Source organism: Lolium rigidum, chromosome 5 (assembly GCF_022539505.1).
Source record: "Lolium rigidum isolate FL_2022 chromosome 5, APGP_CSIRO_Lrig_0.1, whole genome shotgun sequence".
Taxonomy (NCBI): Eukaryota; Viridiplantae; Streptophyta; class Magnoliopsida; order Poales; family Poaceae; genus Lolium; species Lolium rigidum.
This window is the reverse complement of record NC_061512.1, coordinates 182,857,696-182,866,628: the sequence shown is the minus strand read 5'-3', so window position 1 is coordinate 182,866,628 and position 8,933 is coordinate 182,857,696. Positions and strand designations below refer to the sequence as shown.

At 41.0% G+C, this 8,933-nt stretch overlaps 2 long non-coding RNA genes across 2 annotated transcripts; both read right to left on the bottom strand.

The window, feature by feature from the left end:
- Positions 1 to 2,259: 2,259 nt before the first annotated feature.
- LOC124651145 lies at positions 2,260 to 3,937 on the bottom strand. The gene is made up of 3 exons (XR_006987293.1): positions 3,871 to 3,937; positions 3,541 to 3,776; positions 2,260 to 3,426 (listed from the first exon to the last, which is right to left on the bottom strand). It is a non-coding gene; the product is annotated as an uncharacterized LOC124651145 (long non-coding RNA).
- Positions 3,938 to 3,952: 15 nt separating this feature from the next.
- On the bottom strand, positions 3,953 to 6,004 carry LOC124651144. Its single transcript, XR_006987292.1, has 3 exons — positions 5,945 to 6,004; positions 5,237 to 5,745; positions 3,953 to 3,993 (listed from the first exon to the last, which is right to left on the bottom strand). It is a non-coding gene; the product is annotated as an uncharacterized LOC124651144 (long non-coding RNA).
- Between the last annotated feature and the right edge of the window lie 2,929 nt (positions 6,005 to 8,933).

Below are 8,933 nucleotides of genomic sequence, written 5' to 3'. Positions count from 1 at the left end.
GGAGAGGCGATTAGGTTTCGGCTATGGATGCTTCTTTTATACCAGGCGGCGAAAAAATTGGACGGCCAAGATTCATCGTGAGGAAGATCTGATGGTTGAGAAGCTAGAATCGCTGTGAGGCCCCCTATGGGGGATATCATATATACCTTCAGACTAGATTTAGATGTGCGCCTTGGCGCACGATCCCGTGAAGCTCGTGCCAATGTAGATTTTATATAACGGCGGTTAAAATTAGCTACCAATATGAAACACATTTCTCAGATTTCACAATACAGACGGAGCAGCAAATCAAGTGTACCAAATTAGGTGAGAAATCCCATGGATAGATATGCAGGTAACTATTTGCGTAATTCAAGAGTTGTAGAGAAAAAAAACCTATAAATATAAAAATAGATGCAAAATGCTGAGGAATTTAGTGACAGTGTGCAACCACAATATATAAAAAAGCATAAGATCTATGCTTTCTGTGCATCTTCACAAACAGAGATACTTGCTCATAGTTTGCAGACGAAGGGAGAAGGAAAATGGATTTACCTTACACGTGCAAGAAGCTATATACAGAGACCAAGATAAAAGTATGTATGCTTAAGAAATGAACCGGACGCTATATGGAGGCCCTGACAAAAAATATGTGGTAAAATTTTCCTTCCCCATATGCTTTAAAGAATCGTCTTGCTAGCTAATAAATTAACATTAAAAAAATTAAAACATCGAAGGTAATCACACCATAGTAAATGTAATTTTACAACAGGCTTGCATAGAAGTAGAAAAAATGCAAGAAAATTATAATCATAAGAGGTGGAGTAACCACACATGCAAGAATTAACCAGCATTGCTCATAACACAGGGTCAGAGAAACTGAGGAAAAATCTAACAAAATTACATAAAGGGTTACATGTCATCGCCTAAAATGGGTGATTTCACTGATGTTCTTCCGATGTCTTGATCGTTAAGCTGCTCTTTTCCTGCGGGCGATGATGAAAACGAAAGTTAATCTTGCATATTTAAAGAACACAATAGCAAACATCTGTAAATAGGAAGAAAACATTAAAAAGTGTAGGATGTAAAAAAGGATCCGCCGCAGAGTGCATACCTTCTGTTGACTGTTTTTCACAAGGCTTTGAGTACATGCCTTTTTAGTACAGGTCTACCGGATGAATCATGACAGCGAAGTGGCAAAAGCGATCGGCAATGATAAGTCGATAGCTGTTAAATTTTACCTCTTTTCTTATTAAAGATAGGTAAGAATTAAAACATCATTTTTGAGGATTACCAAAGCTCTAGAATTAACAAACAAACCTAGTAAGCACATAAATCTGATGCTATACCAATTGTTTCTACAATGTATACAGGAGCAGAAAAATGGATCAGAACTATGCATGTACATGTGTGTGTGTGTGTGTGTGTGTGTGTGAGGGGGAGAGAGAGAGAGAGAGAGAGAGAGAGAGAGAGAGAGAGAGAGAGAGGGAGAGAGAGAGAGAGAGGGAGGGAGGGAGGGAGGGGGAGGGAGAGGGAGAGGGAGAGGGAGAGGGAGAGGGAGAGGGAGAGAGAGAGAGGGGGAGGGAGGGAGGGAGGGAGGGAGGGAGGGAGAGAGGGAGAGAGGGGGAGGGGGAGGGGGAGAGAGAGAGAGAGGGAGGGAGTGAGGGAGGGAGAGAGGGAGGGAGAGGGGGAGGGGAGGGAGAGGGGGAGGGGGAGGGGGAGGGGGAGGGAGGGGGAGGGAGAGGGAGAGGGAGAGGGAGAGGGAGAGGGAGAGGGAGGGGAGAGAGGGGGAGGGGGAGAGGGGGAGAGAGAGAGAGGGAGAGGGAGGGAGAGGGAGAGAGAGAGAGAGAGAGAGAGAGAGAGAGAGAGAGAGAGAGAGAGAGAGAGAGAGCATACACAGCCTTGTCAACCGGAGGTCACCCCGTCTGGCACTCCTAATGGAGATTAACTGCAGAAGCAATCTTAGGTTTCAGATAAGTTGCACAATGCTCACCCGAATGCCCACTATAACACCTTCAACAAATTAGGGACATTGCACAAATTCAAATATAAATGCTTATTTTCTGAAGAAATACAAAAGAACAACAAAAAAATTATATATATCAGACAACACCATATCAGCAGGATAATAAAGAATGATTCAAATTCGTTAGGATAAGAGCCTAAGCAATGGCCGTAACAGATTAACAAATGAAGTAGCCTTTCATAGCTTTCAGTCCTAATGTTGAACTACAAACGTTCATCATGTCAACTAATGTTGCGTTCATTGAGCATGGATTTTGAAATTAGAAAATAGATGTTCATTTATATGAAATTGTAAGAAAAAATATATGGACAGATTACAAAGGCACCTAAACCGATAAATAAAGTCGCAGCTTTAGCTCGAAACACATGACTAACTAAAGAAAGTTCTCTGTGAGCTAATCATACGATTCAATGTGTGATAAGTGACCATAGTCCATGAGAGTGGAAAAGCATAACAGCAATGACCTGTAGGAAAAAGGCCTTCCTTATACATCCATACCATCAGACTCACCAGAACCAGATACATGTACTTCGGAATTCACCCATAGACATGCCTCATATCTCTTCTTGTCCAACTAAAAGTTAAATCATACAGTATATCTCACTGCAGAGTTGCCACAAATAATCTTGAACAATTATATCTATTATCATATAATCCATGGTGCAACAATGTATGCAAGGAAGATACAGAATATTAAAAATAACAAATGTTGATAAACGATAATTAGCATGCATAGATTCATGGAGGAAAGGAGCAGCAAGTCAAACATCACAAGGGGGTGCGAAGTTGAAGGCACATGGGCCATGCTCTATGTCGCTCATAAAAACGAAAATAGATTATTATTGTTTGCATGATAGATCCATTTTAGGCCGAGCATCTTAAACCAGTTTATGTTGGTCAATGCCTTTCTATCAGGCTCAGATTTTCTTTTGGATGAGGATGAGGACAAAAATTTATTTTAAGTGGCTTAAAGAGCATTCAATGATCCTGGTTCTCATACCTGCATGTAGCTATAAGATTTGTAACAATAGCAGCAAATGATAAGTCTAATTTGGCCGTCAAGGAAAAGAGCAGCAATCTGTATTATGACTGCCCCGATTCAAGCTATTTGCTAAATCAGTACATCGGGGACCAGACCAAGTCACAACCTAATACATCCGCAAAGCTTATTAATCCCGACAAGTAGATCCATTCCCATTGAGGCAAACTTCAACGAAACAGAACTTGCGGAAACATTTTCTAGGAGCAGCTGAATCAAGCAAGGGCCAAAGAGTCAAACCTGAAAGTAAGATGCAGCCGACGATTTCCCAGTTAAGCAGCCCAATCAAGCAAGGGCTAAAGAGGCAAACATCGCTGAAGCAAAACTTGCAGAAATATCTACAGATTTCATCGCCCGGTCGGTGCTTAAGATCACACTTCTTCTGTAGAAGTACAAAAATGACATTAATAATTTGGCTATGGTTTGTGGCATTAAGAGAATCACAACCCACGGAATTTGTTCTTAGTATACTAACACTACAGGAAAAGGGAAATACCATAATTGTTGGAAAGTCCCCATATTTGTACCCCTGATTCTTCATATATGCACTAAACACCTCATGGAAATGCTTAGGACCTAGGCAATATAGAGCAAAGCATATTCCACACATCCAAAAGAGATCAAAGCCAGATTCACACATAAAAAATCAAAGGAGAGTAGGGGAGAGGATGGACAGACCACCATTGCACCCTCGGATCCGATGCAAACATCCATCCACCACCAAAGTAGTTTCTGAGAAAATAATTTTATCTCATCAAGGTATTCATAAAAAGAAGAGGAGTTAACATTTACAATCTGACATACAATAAATATCAAGATTCTATACCTGATTATTGCAGATCCATGTTCATCTGTTGGCTCCTCTTCAACCTCCCTCACCATTTCTTATTTCTTATTTCTCTTCCCATCCCCCTCTCTAGCAGCAACAAATCATCCAAACAATAACTGGCTGCAACAGGAAAAAAAACAAGAAAAAGTAGCGTGAGGGAGAGAGAGGGGGTCGCTAAACAATTCCAGATTAAAGAGCAATGTATGAAAAACACCATTTTCCAAGTAGAGAACACTAAACCCTTCTTATAATTCTGTATAAAATCAGTGTAGCAAACCGCTAGTAAGAAGCAAAATTCTGTAAGCTATTTTGCAGCAATCTGATCACTACATTCATTCTCAACACAACAAGCTACAGCATGTACCTCTCATAGTCAGAGTAGCCATGCTAAATTGATAACAAAATGTTTCAGACATAAGGTGAAATGTTTAACTCTCTAATTGACCACATCTACTGAGAAGCACACTGAAATCTAATGCATACATTTGAACTTTTTACATGAATCCAAGCTAGATGCCTAAATTTCTTCAGATACATTCACGATGGACCTATATGTTTTAGAGTTGCTAACATTTTACGAAAAAAAGGTCATCATTTTAGACTGAAATTTCATAACTAAATTTGTATTGTGTATGGGTTTAGCTATTAAATAAACGACATCGATGATAACAAAATCCAAATTTACAGCTTCAGAATATTCTACAAGCGAAGTCTCTATGATTGAGTTCTTCACAAATATATTACCCAAGTGCAAAATAAAAATAAAAATAGCATGCACATGCACCAAAACCAAAACCAAGATTCTCTGTTCACAGCTTCGCATACAACAGTAGTATGGTCATCACAATAACTTGGCAACCAAACAATAGCCTTAGTCTGCTATTTTCTTATTTAGACAAGCACATGGCAAGATGATCACGTACAAGTAACTTTCGCTTTCAGAATAGGTGATACTATAGTTTCAGAGATGCACAGTTTAAATAATTCAGTTAGCACTTAGAAACTATGCTAGCAGCTAGTATACTGGATAGAGCTTCATGTGTTCATGATTCAACTTATGTTACTGTGCAAATGCACTAGCCAAGCTTCTCTTCCTGTACAGTCATCTACCTATGAGCATATACTCTAGCATTTATTTGCTTTTAAAAACTCCTTCCTGAATAAGCACATGTTGGCCCAAAATCTGAGAAACTCGTGTTTTTCTCTTAACTATAAATTTGAGATGCAAGACATCCATGACATCCAACAACGTCAACTGAATCTTTCCTGTTTGTGATAACACGGAACTGAAGATTGTGTGTATTCTGTATGGGCATAAACAAATTTAAAGAACTGACAAAATACTGAAGCGATTCTGGGATACCTAAAGAAAATAGACATGGGCAGATACTTTTCCTTCCCACTGAAAGTCTGCTCTCTTTTCTCTCACGCACATTAGACATCACACAATCTTCTGTAATGCAGAAAGATATGAAGAGCACAACTGGGCCAGAAAGAGAAGCTTGTTTATGTAATGCACTTGTGAGTATGCTAGCATGGATTTTTAATTTACATCTGATTCCACCGAATAAGTTGTCTCCCATAAAATTCACGCAACATCTACAGAGTAGAGTAAGGATGTCACAAGTACCAGATAATGTTGTGCCCTTAAGCTTGTCAGCAACTTTCTTTGCTATTTCATAAATCATTGGACTGGGGTCTAGACATCAACATGTTCACAGGAACCATGTAGATGCATCAAAGAGCAATTCACATGAACTTTGCTATCTTCTAATAATTCAAGATGGTACTCATCCTTTGAAAAGACCATATGTTTAGCATAAGATCGAATAATATTCTTTATAGGGAACCCTGAATATCCTTGGGAGTGTCCTGCAGCAGCACATGCATGAAAGCATTTCTTTAGATAAGAGATATGACCAACATATTTTTGGCTGAATAAATGGCATAAAATAAAACTGTAAGGCATAACAACAAAAACCAATTGCATAATAAAGTCACTTGTCATTCACTGCAGATCTCCTAATATGTCTCATACGTAGCGGTAAGCAGTATAAAAATATGAACTCACCGGGACATGAAAGAAGACATCAGGGGTCTCTACAGAAAAATATCATCCTATTTGCTTCATACTTTAGCCTATTAATGGACTATGAAGAGAAAAATAAATGTATGAATGAACTTTAAACATTTTTAGTCATTCCAAATGAGCTTTAAATTTTCTCTGAACTTTATATGTGGTTCATGCCTTTAGTAAAATAATAAGAAGCTATTAGGAGTCCATTTCTCATAATCTACGGCTATACTCTTAGAAACCTGAAACTGAGGCATCAACAATAATTGGATTAGTTTCTCTATCTATGGCTCAACCTTTATAAACTCAACCTGATATATTTAAAGAACGCTGAATTCAAGATTTCATCATGAGCTTTTATAAAGATTGAATGAGATATAAAGATTTTCTATCAACTCACATGAAATTTATAACAGAGCTACTTGTGTGAAATGTAAATCAACTTCAGGATTACTACTCTCAAGAAATATATGAAGCCACTTTGAGCACAATATCAGACGAAGAAATGAAGAAACCACTCTCAAGAAATATATGAAGCCACTTTGAACACAATATCAGACGAAGAAATGAAGAAGACACTAACCTGTGAGCCAAAAGCTACAGGAAGCATAAATCTTCAGCAAAACGAACAGATGCAGGTAACAAACAATGACAGTAGATCAATAGTTTTAGACAATCCTACAAAACTTCGCTGAAAAAACAGAGGGAGTGTTCATTTATCCAATAACATAGCGGGAGATGACACATAATGACAAAGTTATGATCTACATATTCTGATGAGCACTCACATGCAAGTCCGTGGCAATAGGCCTTTCCGACCATCACATGCACCACACCTGCACATATATTCAAAGTGACCAACAATTTCGAGGTGAACACCTAGAACTATACTAAAATAGTAAATGAAACACATGGTTCATTTGGAGAAACAAAATCAGAGATGACCTAGTATAGAGAAATAGCTGTATACCTCTCGCTATCCACATCTTTGTATGACGAGATCAAAGGCATCTACGTGCCTCTGCAAGCTGCTGCACATACACTCTAGCACGGACGAGCAGGTCGTTGGCAGTCAGACTGCCAAGCTCCACCATGTTCACCACAAGATCCACCTTGACATTTAGCTGGAGAGAGAGAGAGAGGTCAAACCAGTGCCGTTGAAGCCCTCCATCTGCCACAGATAAAGGGTCGGGTGGAGCAGCAAGGCAGAGCCCGGGCCTGCCGGCCGGCCGCCGGCCGCCGCACGACCCAAAGTAAATCCAAGGATGGACGATGGAGGTCGATTGGAGATGCAGCTCGCCCCAGGCGGTCTCTCTTCTGCCTCCGTCAAGCATCTCTTCACCACTCCTCCCCCTCACCTCATCCTCTTCCTCTATGCTCTCAGTGAGAGATGCGCCTCGTGCTCTTCCTTATGTGCACAAGCAGCGCCTCCGACCGTCCTCTAGCCGCTCCTCTTTGGTGGCCATGGTGGGAGAGGAGAAGTCAAGGGAAGAGAATTAGAGAGAGCCATGCGTGGGGATTGGGGAAAAAGCTAGCAAGGGATTGGCTTGTGGCGGCTAGAGTTTTCAACACCCAAGACCCTGCCTCGCTGGAGCATACGAAGACGAGGCGAGCGCGGCCGTGCCAGCCACAGACGCTCGTCCTTGGCTCACCGGAGAGGAGGCAGGCGACGGCGGCTCGCCGGAGAGGAGGCCGGCCGCGGCAGGGAGTGAGACCTGGAGAGGCGGCGGCGGGCGGACGAGGAGAATTGGGGAGGAGAAAACGAGAGCGATTGGGGGAGCGAACGCACGAATGGCTAGGGTTCTGGACCACGGGCTGCAATTTTGTCTGATCCGGTCGACGCGCGAGGAAATACCCAATCTACCCCTACGGATGGAGATCTTTTCCAACCGAATGAAAGCCCACCCGCAGTCACCGACGACCGGGCCCGACCGAAGGTGGGACCCACGCGCAGACGAGGAGGGTAACAAACGACCGTTGCATGGGGTTAGCTAGTGGGTGGACTCTATGGGAAAATGGCCACGCGCGTGGAGAACCAACCAAGAGGCTCGCTTCCTGCCCAAAATAAACGGACGAGATAGGCTGATGGGGTGATCTGACGGCCCAGAATCGCAAATCGCCATGAGGTGCCCATGGGGTTGCATCAATTATACCTTTAGATGCTGGTGTATAACACTTGTTCCGGTATATGTTTGTTCTTGCAGACAGTGCAGATAGAGCTGAATCTGGACAAACTTTGCAGTAATAAAACCTTATTGCATGATGCTTTGAAAAATAAAAATATTGTAACGATTAGTTTGTGAGTTGTCCATATTGCTTCACCCACTCGTTTGAAAGGTTTGTATCCATAGGTTTTGTAACAATATATGGTTATGATATATGCAGGTTTTATGTACTTACAATATTGTTCCATCCCAGCTTTGGAACGCTTCGGGACAAGTGAAGTTGTGAGAAAAGTTTGTCCTGTTTTTCTTATTGTTTTTACAAGTGACCATGCATAAGGTTTTAATACTTTAACCGTCCAAGAAGACTTTGAGGTTGGAGATGTTCATTTTTGTATTTTTTAAGACGCCACATGTGGCTGCTATATTTTTGAAAAGGACACAAAATAATCCTTAGTTATGGAAGCAAATGAAGTGATAAGAAATTGGAATACTTTGTTTTGTGGAAATATTTGTGAATTTGGAATTTTTTCACATGCTTAATCAGGCTTTGCCAAGTCTTTGGGCTATCAGTTTAAAGGAACTTTCATTGTCATTGTGGGAACCATTTAAATTCATCGTGTTCAGTTCTCGGATTTTCTAATAAACCGATTAATATTAAAAGATATGGTCAATATGTGGCGGTCAATCGTTTGAAAGTGAGTGGGACATGCTGCCGATGCCATCGCCTCAGTTTGAAAGTGAGGAAACTTGAAGTAAACAACACATCGGCTTTAGTTATAGAAGCAATTTATATTTGCATTCACCATTGACATTAGAAGCTT